The following is a 17,113-nucleotide window of genomic DNA, read 5'->3' as shown; positions in this document are numbered from 1 at the left end:
TATAACTGGAATCAAGCAGTGTTTGTCCTTCTGTGATTGGCTTATTTCACTTACCATAATGTCCTCCAGGTACATCCATGTTGTCCCAACTGACAAAATTTCCTTTTGTTTTTTTAAGGGTGGATATATAATATTACATTCTATGTACATACCACATTTTCTTTATCCATCCATCCTTTGAGGGACACTTAGGTTGTTTCCATGTCTTGGCTATTGTGAATAATGCTGCAATGAACATGGGAATGAAGCTGTCACTTTGAGATACTGATTTCAGTTCTTAGGGGCATGTCCCCAGAAGTGGGATGGCTAGATCATACGGTGATTCTATTTTTAATTTTTTGAGGAAGCTCTGTACCGTTTTCATAACTGCTTTTTCCAGACACTATGGATGATCTGCCCATGTCCCTGGCATTGACCAAAGCCTCTACTTGTCTACTACTTCCCTTATCCCCTCATCTATTTAAGGATATTGTAATGTTTTTCTCTCACCAGCTGTATCAATGTCTTCCTCTTTTCCGTGTCATTTGCAACATCAGGAGCTAGAGGGGAAGATGGGGTGCATAAAGATAGTTTAAGTAAGTTCTTTATTGAAATATAATATATATAGAGAGAAAAGCACACAAATCATAAGTACGTGGTTTAATGGTTTTTCACAGAGTGAACACACTGAGCTCTGAATTCAAGAGAAAGAACAGAACCTGCCTATCCGAAGTCCCCCTTGTGCCCCCTTCAAGTCACTACCCACCAATGTCAACCACCATTTTGACTTTTCACTTTTCCCCCCATTCTATATAGATAGGAAAGTACAACAAGCCTTTTTTGTGTCTGGCTTCTTTTGGTCAACAGTATGTGTGAAAGACTCATCCACATTCCTGTGGATAGTTATAGTGTATTCGTTCTCATTGCTGTACATTATTCCATTGTACATATTCACCAGAATTTGTTTACCCTTTCCACCTGCAACAGACGTGTGAGTTGTTTCCAGTCTAAAATATTATAAGCAGTGTTGTTATGAACAACCTTGCATGTGCCTTTTGTGTCTTGTGTATTTCAGTGGGTATATGAGTGTATGGAATATACATATATGTGATAGATACTAGGTGGATAAAATATCAGCATGCTTGTCTGCAAAAGCAAAGGTCTAGATTGTATGAGGGGGGATGTATGGAACATAGCGTATAAGCTTCATGGATTTAAAGACCATTAATATGTTTCATCTCTCAAATACATTTATGTATTAATCTGCAGCCTGGACCTTCTCCAAAAACTCTAGACCCTCGCCCCCATGGCCAACTCAACTTTTCCACTTCACCGTCTAATAAGTATCTCAGATTAACCTATCCAAAGCCACACTTAGTCCCTTGTCCAAATTTGTTCTTCCTCAGTCTATGTCATTTCATGGAATAGCAATTCCATAATTCAGATCATGCTAGTCAGAGATCTCTCATCTTCCACTCCTCTCTTTCTCTCACACTCTGTTTCCAGCTGTTCAGCTTTTTCTTTCAACATCCAGAATTTGACTACTTCTCAACAGCCCCAGCTAATTAGTCTGAACTAATTAGTCTGTCCACCATTCTGATCCAAGCCCCCATCATCTCTCTACTCTGTCTTGCAATAGCCTTTGACCTTTGACTTCTGTCCCTGATTCTGTCCTTGCCCCTTTGCATTCTGCTCTTCCCATAGGAATCAGAGCAGAGTCACAAGCCTACAAAACATAATGAAGTCAGTGATATTGTGCTACGTATTAAGCAATGTATATTTGGTCTCTCTCCCAGTCCCTGGCACAGAGTTCCTAAAACCTTTGTAATTTGCTAGGTTATGAGGGTGATAAAGGTGTCTTTTGTTATATTTTTTTTTATAATTTTTTTTTAAGATTTTATTTATTTATTTGACAGAGAGAGACACAGCGAGAGAGGCAACACAAGCAGGGGAGTGGGAGAGGGAGAAGCAGGCTTCCCGCGGAGCAGGGAGCCCGATGCGGGGCTCGATCCCAGGACCCTGGGATCACGACCTGAGCCAAAGGCAGACGACCTGAGCCAAAGGCAGACGCTGAACGAATGAGCCACCCAGGCGCCCCTGTCTTTTGTTATATTAATATGGTGACTTTGCGGAAGCTCCTAAGTAACCTAAGGATGGGGTCTGGTTGGCAGAGGACCCAACCATGAGATTAGAGGGTTGGAGATTCTGCTCTCACCCTTGACCTGCTGGTGGGCTATGGGGGAAGAAGAGCTGTAGATTGAGTTCACTGCCAAAGGCCAGTGATTTGATCAATCATGCCTGTGTCATGAAGCCCCCATGAAAACCCCAAAGGGAACTTCAGAGAACTTCCATGTTGGGGAACATGTATAGACATGCCCAGAGGGGGCATGGGGAAACTCCTTCCAGCATCCCTTACTCCATGTACCGCTTCATCTGGCTGTTCATCTGTATCCTTTATAATACCCTTCTCATAAACTGCTAAGTGTAAGTAAATGTTTCTCTGAGCTCTGTGAGCCACTCTGACAAATTAGTCAAAGCTGAGGAGGGGGTCATGTGAATGTCTGATCCACAGCTGGTCCGTCGGTAGCATGGGTGATGAGCTGGACTTGTGGTTGGCTTCTGAAGGGGCTGGTAGCTGAGGGGGGGCAGTCTTGTGGGACTGAACCCTTAACCTGTGGGATCTGGCACCATCTCCAGGCCAGAACTAATTGTTCGGTGCACAGAAAAAAAACACACAATTGGAAGTTCACTCTGCTAAGAACCATCTAGTGTCTTCCAAGCTCACGCCAAATAAAAGCCAAAATCTTTACACATGACATCTAGGCCCCAACATAATTTTCTCTCCATCACTTATTTGTCCTTGCTCCTGACCATTCTCCCCTCTGACCACTCTGCTTCCTCACTCTGTTCTTCTAACAGTCCTGCTCCAGTAGGCTATTTGCATTTATTGTTCCAATGCCTTAAAATATTCTTTCCCCCAAATATCGGCATGACTTGCTCCTTCAATTCCTTCAACTCTTTATTAAAATGTCTTTTTGAAAGGCTTTCCTTTGCCACTCTGAAAAATTGCATCAATGATCCATATACCCCCTCTATATTTTATGGGTTCGTTTTTTTTTTTAACTTACCTTGTTGGGGTTTTTTTGGGTTTTTTTTAAGATTTTATTTATTTGACAGAGAGAGACACAGCGAGAGAGGGAACACAAGCAGGAGGAGTGGGAGAGGGAGAAGCAGGCTTCCCGTGGAGCAGGGAGCCCGATGCGGGGCCTTTGTAATTCGCTAGGCTATGTAATTTGCTCGATCCCAGGACCCCAGGACCATGACCTGAGCCAAAGGCAGACGCTTAACGACTGAGCCACCCAGGCGCCCCTTGTTGGGGTTTTTTCATGAACTACTTTTTTTAGTAGAAAGTATGTTCCACACATGCCGGTAAGTTTGTCCGCTCTGTTCACTTCATGCTAAACTAAAAAAGTTTACCCTTGTACAAAACTAGGGATTAAGAAAGGAACTGCCCTATAGGAAGAAGACTCATTTTTGGAAAAATATTCCTATTTTCCAATGGCAGGAGGAAATAATGTATTATATTCTGTATATTCCACCCTAAACTCAACATGTCCAAAACCAGGCTCATTATCTTTTCTGTCTTCTGGGCTTTCTGATTTGGTTGGTAGTAAGCACTAGCAGATACCAAGATAGGAACCTGGAAGGCATTCCACCATCATCATGCTTACCTGCTTCATTTTAAATGTGTGTTTAGGTTGTTTCCCATCCTCACCTGACTCTAGCTCAGTCTGAGCAGGAACCTGATTTGTCTTATCCACTCTTGTACACTCAATGTCTGGTAGGCCATACCTGTCATGTGGTAAGAGTTTCATAAATCTTGGCTAGGTAAATGTCACTGAGTACATTCTAGACTCTTCCTTTTCTCTCATTTCCACTTTCCAAGAGTCTTCAAGCCCCTGGTTCAAGCTGCTGGACCTCCATTCAAATCTTAGCTCCCCTAACTAACAGACCATGATGCCTGGACCACCCAGCTCTGTCTCTCTAAGTATCTTCCACATCGGATCATCTGTGACATATCCAGACTAGCAATCCCACTCTAGGGTCTTGTGGGGAAGAATAAATGAAATATAATTTACTTAGTGTGGTGCCTACACATGGTAGATATTAGCTAAGAGAGATAGATACCTGTTTTTTTTGGTTTTTTTTTTGTTTTTTTTTAAGAAAACAATTACATGGGGCAGCTGGGTGGCTCAGTCAGTTAAGCATCTGCCTTCAGCTCAGGCCATGATCCCAGAGTCCTGGGATCGAGTCCTACATCGGGCTCCCTGCTCAGCGGGGAGCCTGCTTCTCCCTCTCCCTCTGCTGTTCCCCCTGCTTGTGCTATCTCTCTGTGGGTCAAATAAATAAATAAAATCTTTAAAGAAAAAAGAAAAAAGAAAACAATTACATTACTATATGTATAAGTGGTACATAATATGCAATATTATACATATAAGTACATTATGCATTATCATGCATATATGCATTATACATCATGCATATAACTACTACATGATTACTATAATTACAATAAATATTTATCAGGCAGCATTTGTCCATGCATAAACAAACCCTTTTTTTATTAATTTTTATTTTAATTCTAGTATAGTTAACATACAGCGTTATATTAGTTTCAGGTGTACAATACAGTGATTCAAAAATTCTATACATTACTCAGTGCTCATCATGATAAGTGTAGTCTTTAATCCCTATCACCTATTTCACCCATCCTCCCACTCACCTCCCCTCTGATAACCATCAGTTTGTTCTCTATAGTAGAGTTTATTTCTTGGTTTCTCTCTCTCTCTTTTTTCCTTTGTTCATTAGTTTTGTTTCTTAAATTCTACATATGAGTGAAATCATACGGTATTTCTCTTTTACTGACTGACTTATTTTGTTTAGCATTATACTCTCTAACTCTATCCGTGTTGTTGCAAATGGCAAGATTCCATTCTTTTTGATGACTGAATACTATTCTGTTGTATATACATACCACTTCTTCATCCATTCATCTATCAACGGACCCTTGGGCTGCTTCCATATCTTGGCTATTGTAAAAGTGCTGCTATAAACATAGAGGTGCATGTATCCCTTTAAATCAGTGTTTTTACATTCTTGGGGTAAATACCCAGAAGTGCAATTGCTAGACCATAGGGTAGTTCTATTTTTAACTTTCTGAGGAATCTCCATATTGTTTCCCACAGTGGCTGCCCCAGTTCGTATTCCCAAAAACAGTGCACGAGGGTTCCTGTTCTCCACATCCTTGCCAACACTTGCTGTCTCTTGTGTTTAGATTTTAGCCATTCTGATAGGTGTGAGGTGATATCTCTTTGTGGTTTTGATCTGCATTTCTCTGATGATAAGTGATCTTTTCATGTGTCTGTTGGCCAGATAGATAGATACCTTTTACTGCTATTGCCCGTGCACCTTTTCTGTAAGGAAATCTCACATTCTGAATACAAGATTTGTATCATATATAAAGCATGCTGACTTAGGTAATATTTTGTCCTACTTTTCACTGGTTGATTGGGAAAAAGAACACGACCTAAAAAAATAAAGTTTGTAAAAAGTAAGCTATCATTTGAGAACAGAAATTAACTTATTCTTTATTGTCACCACAGTAACACGGGAATGACTTTTAAAATTTTTTGTTTCTACACAAAAGATACCTTTTTATGAACAAGTAGTTTGGTTTCAGTTATTCAGATTCATTGACCCCCTCTGTAAATATTACAGAGTTCTGGAGAGTAAATATAGACAGAGGGGCAGAGAGTTACAAAGGTTGATGTTTTTGGGATTGGAGGCCATGGGAACTGAATCACCTCAGATAAAGCTGAGCAGACTTCACCCATCTATGTAGATGATGGGATCTCTTCTTTGTGTGGAACGGGCATTTCCTCACAGTTACATAATATCACCTATTTCTGTATAACTTGGGGGAGAAACAGTTTAAAGTAAGAGTACTCTCCTCTCAGTAAAGGTTAGTATTTTAAGAATCAAAATAATTTTAATGCGCCTTTATAATGTAAACCAGCCACCTTTTCTAGCTAATTTGAGCTTTCCTTAGGAAAAAAATTACACATCACATTTTCTTTGCTCAAGACATCAAATCATCTTTGTTGCTCTTTTATTTTAACTTCGATTTCCTTTCTAAAGTTCTCTCCATGGTGTTTCAGGATTCTGCCCCTTTCTTCTGCTCCTCATCAAACCACCTTTGATTATGAGGTCACGTGCCTGCCTCTCACCCAGAATCCCCTAACCCACCTGCTGATACGCCTGATCGCTCTGAACATTCTATCCTCCACTCTGAGACTTCTAAAATGTTTCTTCCACAGAACACCAAAGGCCTGGGCCTTGAATCAAGACAGCTTTTCCCCTAGAATTATACTGAACCAGAATAATTCTTGACCACCTTTGCTAAATGATTTTCTATGTTCTCTCCTCTTCGAAGGTGATTTAGGGACTGATGTGTTAAAGTAGTATTTTCTCTTAATGGTAAGGAAAGAAAAGTCCTTGAAGAAGACAGGCGTTGACTGTTGAGAAATTACTTTGGGCTTCACTCCATCCCTCCCTCCCTGCCTACCCACATCACTGCAGCGGTCAACTACAAGAATCCAACAGGGCCAAAACACACTGACTAAATGGAACTACAGTGCTTCCTGACATGCTGAACACTCAGCCTTCAGATGACGCAAGATGGTGGTACGAGTTAGTCATGTGCAAACAAGAGTGGCCCATGACTAGCTTTATTTGCTTGGGTTCCAAGTGTCACCACCTACACTGTACCAAGCCTATGATAGCGATGATAATCCTCGTTCCTTTATTCACTGATACAGCGATCACTAGGTCCAGCAGGAATGAGAATGAACAAAACAGTATCCGTGGTCATCAATAACTCATCATCTAACAGACAAGAGGACAATTCCAAAACAACATAGAAACCCCGTGATAAGTATGCAGCATACAAGGAGGGACTTCAAACCCAGAGGGTGGGGGAGGAGGTACCAGCGAAGACCTCCCGGGAAAGGCAATGTCAGAACTGAATCTTCTACTCGAAATCTCAGAGATCAAAATATTTTTGCACACATAGAAAAATCCTTGTGTTTCATTCAAGCAGATTACCTCTCAAGCCAACTTGCTCCACAAACACTCTCAATTCCCGTTGGAAAATGGGCTCCAGAGCTGTGATTTCTTTACGGAATTAAATTTTATCCATTTTCTTTTACTTCTTCTTCTCCTGGGATGAGACCATAAATCCTGTTCACAAAATAGGTATTTCTCGACTTTTAAAACTTTGGTTCGGAAAACATCCATTTCCTGCTCCATTAAATAAGGTTCTGGCAGATTCTGGTTCTCACCCTTCTGCCAAAGCCATTACACACGTGGGCTGTGGTGTTTGGACAGATTTTAAATAGGAGTGTTGAATCCCAACGGGTGTGTCCTGATGCGATAATTGCTTTTGGGACAGGTTATTGTGCACGGTTTCCAGTTCAGGGCGTTCAGCTTAAAATACATTTTGCCTATCGTGCAAATCATTTGGAAAAAAATCCTTGGTGAACTGCCTATAAAATTCCTAGCACAGGCTAAGTCATATCCTCAAGTATTTCATTTTTCCATTGGACCCAACTTTAGAGACTTTAATTAAAGGCAAATTTTATTACTTTCATTCTAAGGGTGGAGACTGGGAGACGTTAGCATAAAATGAGTCATGCAGAGTTGCAGAAAGGGTCAGATGCAGAATCTTCTGATAGAGGCTAGTTGGGGCTGTCTAGTCATTCAGTGTGACTACTGCTTACATTTCCTTTCAGTAATATCTTTTTCCATGTTTGTGATATAATGCAAGAAATCTGTAGAAGTGGATGCAGAAAAGAAAATGCAAACCATTGAGATGGATGTCAGGATCGTCCTGTCACCAGCTTTATTTAATCAGTGCATTTTACACGAAAACACGTCTCTAATTTTTTATCCTTCTGAGCACACAGCTAAGCTGTCCTTCAAGATAGTGTCTTGGGGGTCGTACTCCAAGCCTACCCCTGGTCTCTATAAGTATATTCTAGGGTCATATTGATACTAATCAGCTGCTTTTGTGCAAATATGTTGCTCTATTAACTTATTTTTAAGGTACCGTCTATATGAGTGACTGTTCATTAAGAAATATGCTATCAACTGGAGCCAAGAGTCAGGTGGGACTATCCTCTGACTGTTGAGTGTTGAGAATTTTTTCTTGGCAAATGTTCACTGCTGAAGACAATTAATTAAAAATACGTTAGTAGGCCAATATCTTTGTGGGAGGGTTGCACAATGATCAAGTGTAATCCTTGATAATCCTGGTCCTTGCTATGGTCCTGCAGTAGGTACGTTCCCCAAGGCAAGGAAACTCTCTCCCCAGGTGATAAAAGTATGGTTGCCTCCAGCAGGAAGCCCTCCTCTTCTTAGCAGCTGTTTCATTGACTCACCATGTGGGTGCAGGTGCCTGGGCCGCAGCAAGCTGCAGCATTCTAGCCTTGGAAGAGGCCCAGCTGTGAGTGGTGGGGAAACTAATAAATCCACATTCCAGCTCTCCTTTCCACAGTTATTGATCGGGCAACTCCTGAATGCCAGGTTCTGTGCCACACCCCAGGAAGAGGCAAGTGACCACAATGGACACAACCTCATGGAGCTTACAGTCTAGTGGGAGAGACAATCAACAAATGTGGGAACGTATGGAGGACTATGAGAACGTGTAAGGAAGAATCCAAACTGGATGGGAAAATTAGGAAATTAGGCACCTACAATCTAAGAACTGGCTTTCAAACTTGGCTACATATTGAAATCACCTGGGGAGCTGTAAAAAAAATACTTTTTCCTGGGTTTCAGCCCCAGAGATTCTGATTGGACTGGTATGGGATGAAGCCTGGGAATCAAGATTCTTTAAAGCTCCCTAGGTAATTCTAATGCACAGCAAAACTTGGGAACACGAGTCTAAGGGTAAGTGAGAGTGAATCCAGTGAAGGTTGTCCTAGCAGAGGGAAGAGCGTGGACAGAGACCCAGAGGTCTGGGGAGCTTAGTGCGTGCTGGAGCCAAAGCGTCCGGAGTGTCAGGAGGAGGTTGGGAGGGATCAGAGATGAAGCTGAGGATGAGTATGGAGAAGTAAGCTGCATCTAGACCACACATGGCCCTGGTAAGTCAAGTTGCAGATTCTGCACTTTTTAGTAAGAGCAATGAGAAGACACTGGATGGCTCTAGACAAGGAAGGGACATTATCAGACCTGTGTTTATAAAAGCCATCTCTGATTGCTGGGCAGACAGTGTATTAGAGGTGATATGACATGACGATATTAACATAAGTCAAAGAGCACGATGAACAGGAACAGGAACAGGGTCATGCCGAGCAAAGCAGAAAGGAGTCAGGCTCTCCCAGCTGATCCCGACAGTGGGAAGAATCAGATTTTCTTTCAAATAAGCCACATGGAGGCCAACTCCCTCCCATTACACTGACCTCCTGTCTTCTATCATCTAGATCTAAATTCTGACTTCACCCATCCCCTTCTTCCATCTCCTAAGACTGTGCTGAACAAGCAGACAGGAGGGCATGAACAGAGAGGAAAGAGCTCCAAGGGAAGAGACTTCTCTGCTTTCCCATGGCGATCGTCTGCAGTGTCCCAAGAATAGAACATGAAAGCCGAGTACCTTCTGCAAGAGCTAGAGGGTATGCCCTGAGAGGGGAGAGGAGTCGTTCCCAAATCTTCATGACCCACAGCTGCCATACTGGCTGGAAGAGCCACTTGACCACTGTATGAACTTCTCTGGACTCCATGTGTGAACAAACTTGCCAACAGCAGCAACACCATGTGTTATGAATGAGCCACTCCTTCCTTCCACAATAAGGGACAAATTAGGAATGAAATTAGGCTACTTTCCATTCTATCCCAGATTTGCTATTGAACTCTAAAACAAAGCCTTCTTGTATGGTTCTTTTCCACCCACAAAATGAGTGTTTTGATACCCTGGGAGGGAGGTGGAGAACGCTAAACTCTGTATGAGTTCGGCATTCAAAGCAATTAAAGTAGAAATCTACAATGTCTTTTTTAAAAATTAAAATGGAGATCTAATAAAAGCCCTTCAACATCTTCCATGAGCCAGACTCTACACACACATCTCACCCAACACTGCCAACTCCCCCATGAGTAAGGCCTTCTTACCACCATTCCACAGAAGAAGAAGCTGATGTTGTGGGGGGCTACTGTAATTTGCCCAAGGACACAGGATTGGCTGGGTTGTAACTTGAACCCCATTCTAGTCTGACCCTGGAGCACACATTCTCAATCAGTATGTCCCACTGCTTCCCCAGCTGGATGCTTTCTCAACCTGAGAAAACTCCTGAGCTCCACCTACTCACAGTATTCTGTCACAAGTACGTCTGATGGCACCAACATGACAAGGTCTGAAAATTCAATGTTGGTGAGACGAGGAAATTTTTTGTCTTCTAAACCAGAGGTCGAATCCAGGCCAGTTACTTAAGCTCTCCAAGCCTGTTTTCTCCCCCGTTAAATGGGGATAATAAGAATAATATCTACCTCATAGAGTCTTGCAAAGACTGAATAAGATGATTATATAAAAAAGCATTTAGTACAGGGGCACCTGGGTGGCTCAGTCAGTTAAGTGTCCAACTCTTGATTTCCGCTCAGGTAGTGATCTCAGGGTTGGGAGATCAAGCCCCGCATTGGGCTCCACACTCAGTTCCGAATCTGCTTGAGATTCTCTCTCTCTCTTCCTCTGCCCCTCCTCCTGCGCTCTCTCTCTCTCTCTCTCTCAAAAAAAAAAAAAAGCATTTAGTCAAATTTATCATGCAGTTAGTGTTCAATAAACGTTAGTGATTATTATTGCTATCATTACAATAGGTTTACACACTTCTTTATTTTTTACCCCACTTGTGTAGCGCCTTTCACTTTCAAGTGGCAAGTGACAACAAATTTAGATAAAAGACTATAAGTAGAGTTCATTGCTTGGCCTTAATTTGTTTGATGGAGATGGGGGGGCAGGCAGTGGGGGGCAGGGAACAGCTCTGCCCATCACCACTAGATGGTGCTAATATATTACAACCCACAAGCAATGCTTGTCATATAAATTTCACAATAAAAAATGTCTGAGGGCTGACAGGCGCCATGGTATTGTTTTCTAAATGCTGCCTATTATTCTACTTCTGACACAAGGGCTCAACAGTGCTGCTTACATTAGCCCATGCACCACCCTGAGAAAAAAGGCTGGGATTGTCTTCCTACTGCTTTATTTTAGACACAAGATAACTGAAATAGCTGTCTTTTCATATCATAATTAGGGTCACGCAGTCAACAGAAGACATTTACGTTTTTTCGCTAAATGTGAAGTGTAATGAGTTGTTGCTATAAAAGAGTGACTCCCTATAAACCGAGATGAGTGAAAGAAGCTTAAACAAAAGTCGTAGAGTTGTTTCCTCCATTAAGAAAAATCACATGCCCTCCCTCCCAGAATTAAAATGTCCTCACAAAATATAACTTAACAATCATTGTGGTGGATTTTCCCTGCCTGATTTCAAAAGTACATTCTTGCCTTTTCTCAAGTTTTTGCATCAAAAATACCCAGTTTCACCTGCAGATGGAAGCCACGAACTCAAGTTCAGGCTAGCCCCCATGAAAAGGTCATTCAAGGATCCCTGTTGGTTGCCACATGGCCTTGGTGATGAAAGACTGTTATCATTTCTCCCTGGGAACCACAGGTGGGAAGTTTTTGGCCTCCTCTGTCCCCATCAACAGAGGACTCAGCTTCCCGGAATTGCACGCCTTGCTTTCCCAAGTGAAAAATTCTCTCTTCACAACCATTATCAGCAGATTTCAAAGTATTCACATATCTCTCGCTCACACTTATTCCAAATGATGAGGCAAGGAGCTATTTACCAAAAGGAAAATATCATATTATTTTCTGTTCTCACAGCCAAAAATAATTTCAAAGGAGCTTTCCTTTATTTTCCGTGTGGGCAAATGAACAACCCTTGAGAGCTGTATCATTGGGGATTCCAGATACAAAGGAGAAAGGCTTGCCTGTGTGACCCTGGCATGAATCAGATACGTCCCATGACTTGAACACCTCTCATATATTATCTGCCAGCCCATAGACCATTTTGCATGTGTTCTCTCATGTTGGTCTCCATACCAGTACAGTTACAAGACAAGGCAGTCAATTGCTATCGCTCCCTGTCAATGCATAGGATCTGACTTGCCCACGATTGAAAGTTGGCTAATGGTACAGCTGGGACTCAAACCCAAGCGTTCCACATTGCTTTGCTTTTCACTATTGCACATCACATGCTGATTCTAATATCTCCTGCTTCAGTTGATATTTATCGATTGCCTTCAGCTCTTCATGGGTGTATGTGGTCTCTGTCCAACTAAATTTTAAATTTAAAGATAATGACTATGTCTAACAAACCTTATGTTCCATAAGGCCTTAAACATGAAATAAATAGGTTAGGTCTTTATTGTGTGAAGAATGAGAGTAATAAAGGTATTTTACTTATTACCCTTAAATCTAAATAAAATTGAATGCTTAGATTACCGTTTCGTAGCAGGGGAAAATACATCAGGATTGAAAAATAGACAATTTTTTCAAATTCATTTTAAATGGAAAAAGTATGACAATTCAAGGCAGACTCATTTCTTATTCTATATCCATTGTGGGTTTAGGTTATAATTTTGATGACAGCAAAGAGACTGGGGTGTTCTTCTGTTTTCCTTTGCTAAATGACATGATTTGGGTACAAGTAAAATTGTGTTTCTGTGGGTTCGCCTCCATATTTACTTTCTGCCTCACTCCCATTTTCCAGTGTTTCATAGTCTGGAGAGGAAGTGTGGTCTAGTGGTCAGAAAAACAGTTTAGGAGACTAGAGTCGTGGTTTCTATTCCAGTCTTGCTCCTTGACTCATCAAAAGATCTTAGGAGAGTCACTGAAGCATTATGAGCCTCAGTTTATCCACTTTTTTCCAACATCATAGAGATGTTGCTCAGAAAAAATCAGATCATCTAACAATGTGTAATAAGAAAATCTTTGGCTCTAAAAATAAGTTATACCATCTAAATACTAAGCTTCATGAAATTGGTAATAATGGCCAGAAGAAATGACAGAAGAAAAACAGGATTCTATAATTAATTTTATCAACTGAAAGGAGGTATCAAAGACTCCTCTAGTAAGTGTAGGTTTAGCTGGTTATGGGTTACCAACAGAGATAGTCTGGAAAATAATTTATGATGGGAAGAAAATCAAAGAACCAAGAATCTAGGGGAGAGGAGTGTCAGGAATCACAGGGTCTTACCCCAGGTCTCCAGAAGAAAAAAGTAACCGGCCAGAAGCACTCATATTTCATTTGGGGATCACATTCTTAGACATACCAATAAACCTCCTAGGAGTACCCATCTGATCAGGCTACAAATTCAAAATCTACTTGAGATCCTACTTTCTCTCCACACTTCATTTTCTCCCTGTTATCCTACTTCAAGAAGAAAAGATAACAGATGTTATACCTTGTTGAGCTAAAAGGGGAGAAAGGAGAACTCTGAAGAAAAAAAAATCAAAGCCACCCAATTGCCTACACATAGAGAATCATTTTTATTCCATCACATGTTTTGGCTGGTTTATTGACTCTGGTATTCTCAGCCACCAAGAGCCACCCAAGAAAACAGAACAGGGTTGTCTTCAGAACCTCACTGTTGGTTCAGCGATTGTTGTCATTGCATTAGGGATTGCTGTCACCTTCATAAAATAGAGCCTGATGTACCAATAGTTTACTATAATTCTGACACTATACTTAATATTAATAGTTATGATTATTATAAGAATAACAACTATTTATTAAGCATATACTAATTGCCAAACAGAATGCTAAGTGTATTCTATACATGACTTCAGTTAACTCTCCCCTAAATCCAGTAAGATAAGAATTGGTATTTTCATTTTACAAATGAAGAAACTCAGACTCAGAAATAAAGTAACTTGCCTGAACCCACAGAGTAAGGAATAAAACCCAAAGCTGTCTGACTCCAAGGTCATGAGCTTGACCTACTTAGGTGGGCTGCTTTCCTCCAACAGGTCAAAAAGGAGCTTGCCCTAAGAGGTGTTAAGGGAGAAGCAAAGGGCTTGACACTCAATACATCTTATTTTCCTAGAAGTAGGGAAGCAAAGAGGACTGTTTCTAAGGCCTGTAGGGTTTTGCTGGGTTTCTTTTTCTGCTGGAGGCCACCAATTGGCCAAGCTGGTCTCCCTGCTTGAAGAGCAGATAGAAGGGTAGAGCCAACTCCTGTCTTCATGCCTGCTGGCTAAACACAACAAAGTGTTCCTGGGGGGGAAACAATGAAGAAAATAATGATCCAGGATATCAAGATTCTCAGGATCCCGATTGGTGAAAAAGAAGAGGAAGGGAGAGTATTCAGAACAAGTGCCCCTGAGCCTTAGGTATAGGCCATCATCCCAAGACCATGAAGCAGGACCTGCTGAGGATTAACCACAACAACACATCCCTGCAGGAAAGAATCAGAGGAAATAGCACGTTGAATATAAGGAGTCACAGACCGAAAAGGAAAAAAACCCATCAGGGTGGATGGCACAGCCCAGCCATATGTGGATTTGACATAGGCAGGAACATGTGACTGGAAAAATCCCTAAGAGCTTGAAGAACTGTCAGGAAATTAAAGGGCCAGTAAGGTACAAATATTTTTATCTTTATTTCCAATTTAGGATACAAACTTTGATACAAACTATCCCATCAATAGGATAGAGAATATGAGAAGGAAAATTTGATTGGGTGTTCATATAATTTTAGAATCCAAGCTAGCACACTTTTGAAATTAAAAGGGGAGGGTGTTAATTATTAATACCCCAAGAACAACAGATAAACTAGGACTGTCACAGGCAAACTGGAACAAATGGTCACTCTAACCTTTGGGGAAATTTGTCAATACAAGAATAAAAGTTTTGTAGAGAAATCTGGGTAATGGTAAAATACATATATATATATATATATGTACATATGTGTAATATGTAAAGAGAGGAACAAAGAAGTTACTGTAATGAGGATATGCTGAAGAAATAGGTTAATCCTGGCACGGCTCATAAAATTGGCACATTGACAAGTTATGGAAGTGAGGAGAGATTTCAATTACTAGAAATGTTGGAAACTTCCATCTGAAAATCAGGTCATCTGATAAATGTCTGGATTTAACTTGCCTGGCTTACAAGTTCACTTCTCAGAAAGTAAAGGAAGTGGCAAAGCAACTGCTACTTTGGATGAAATTCTTCTTCTTTTTTTTTTTTTAAAGATTTTATTTATTTATTCATGAGAGACAGAGAGAGAGAGAGAGAGAGAGAGAGAGGCAGAGGGAGAAGGAGGCTCCGAAGGAGCAGGGAGCCCGATGTGGGACTCGATCCCAGGACCCTGGGATCATGACCTGAGCCGAAGGCAGACGCTTAACCATCTGAGCCACCCAGGCGCCCTGGATGAAATTCTTCTTAATAATGAGAAACTTCTAGGAGATATGAGATCCAACACATGTTCAGATTGTGTCCTGCTACCAATCCCAACAGTTTCCAAGGAAAGAGAGATGGGATCCCCTCAGACTGAGATGGTTCAAGAGGAAGAAAAGCCCATAGACATGAAAATCACACAACATAGTCACAACGAAGGACATAATACTAAAAAGACCTGTAAAAATAGAGCCAGAGATGCCAAAACCAAGGCAAGGTGAGGCTGGCAAAAACGTATAAAACTCAAGGAGATTTGCTTTGGAGTCAGATGGAAGACATTATTGGACATGTCCACCCCTTATAACCCCTGTCACACTAAATGAACACAGTAAGTGGAAGAGTTGAATGATAATCTACATTATTCCTTTCATTTCTGTATTCTTCAAACCATGGCATGTTATTCATTTATTTCCACTGAAGAAATCTCACTCTGAAGCCTCTGTCTCATGCCTGTGCATGCACAGAACGTACTCCCAAGGAGAATTAAATTTGTAGTCAGTAGGGGTAAATTAGAGAAGACACATAAAGCAGCTGAAAATAGCAGTGGTATTTATGGGATTTGAGGTAAGCAGAAACAGGGTTTAATGTATGGAAATTCTACCGAGACAAGCAAAATTAAAGGAAATAATGTACAACAGATAAAGTGAGTATGGAATATTTAATTAGAAAATTTCCAGGAAGTGTGTTCCCTGATTTAGAAACTATCATGCATTACCACATTCTTAGGTACTTGGAGTCTTTTGTCTTCCTGTTGCTTCCCCATGCCATGCACATAGTAGTACTCAGTAAACATTTGTTCAAAAGGTGAAGTTAGGAATGATACTCTAGATCAACATCCATCAATATAGTACATCAATATCTATAGTCCAGTCCTCAAAGAACATACCACTTTATAGCAACCCAAGGAAGCTGAGAATAAGAATATACAGCTCTCATCAAGTCAATGATATCTTTTCAAAAATCAACTTACCTATCTATAAAATAAGGATCCAAATGTATTCTGTAAATATAAAATAATAAAGTAAAATATAAAATAGGCAAAGCATACAAATTTCTGAGAATAAATTGGATATCTCACTTGGAACAAAACCCAGGTCCTAACAATGGCCCCAAGAGATGGGATTGGGTCTCCCTCATGTCTCTGTCCACACCTCCTTCTACTCCTCCTCACTCTCTCCACTCCAGGCAAACCAATAAAAGGGTCTTTACTCTTGCTGTTGTCTCCTCCACCTGGAACACTGTCCCCCCAGTTATCTGCATAACTATTACTTCCTTTCTTCAGGTCTTTGCTCAGGTGCACCTTCTAAGTGATACCTTCCCTGGAAACCCCATTTATATTTGTAACATCATCCTAATTACTGCATTCTTCACCTTGGCCTGGGGTCCCCTAGAGCAGAGCCTCAAAAAGGCTTACATGCAGGGATGTATAGAAAGCAGAAGGGGAGGACCAGGTGAGTGAAAGAGGCAAGGGGTAGGGCCATCAAGGCTATGCAATCTTTTTTTATTATTATTTCTATTCCTTCCTTCCTTCCTTCCTTCCTTCCTTCCTTCCTTCCTTCCTTC

General features: G+C 41.0%; 1 long non-coding RNA gene across 3 annotated transcripts in view; it reads right to left on the bottom strand.

Moving 5' to 3' along the window:
* Window positions 1-200: 200 nt before the first annotated feature.
* Window positions 201-17,113, bottom strand: part of LOC118006249 — a 106,872-nt gene continuing 89,959 nt past the window's right edge. Inside the window, exons 3-4 of one of the 3 annotated variants that reach the window (XR_004678018.1) lie at window positions 490-539; window positions 201-225 (exon numbers count right to left, since the gene is read on the bottom strand). This is a non-coding gene — a long non-coding RNA (uncharacterized LOC118006249). Of the gene's footprint in view, window positions 226-489; window positions 540-16,520; window positions 16,551-17,113 lie in introns of those variants that run through there. The other 2 variants (XR_004678022.1, XR_004678023.1) reach the window with 2 other exon arrangements.

This window comes from Mirounga leonina, unplaced genomic scaffold, assembly GCF_011800145.1.
Source record: "Mirounga leonina isolate KUSES-001 unplaced genomic scaffold, KU_Mleo_1.0 Mir_95, whole genome shotgun sequence".
Lineage (NCBI taxonomy): Eukaryota > Metazoa > Chordata > Mammalia > Carnivora > Phocidae > Mirounga > Mirounga leonina.
The sequence above is the reverse complement of the archived record's forward strand: the minus strand, read 5'-3'. Positions and strand labels throughout refer to the sequence as shown.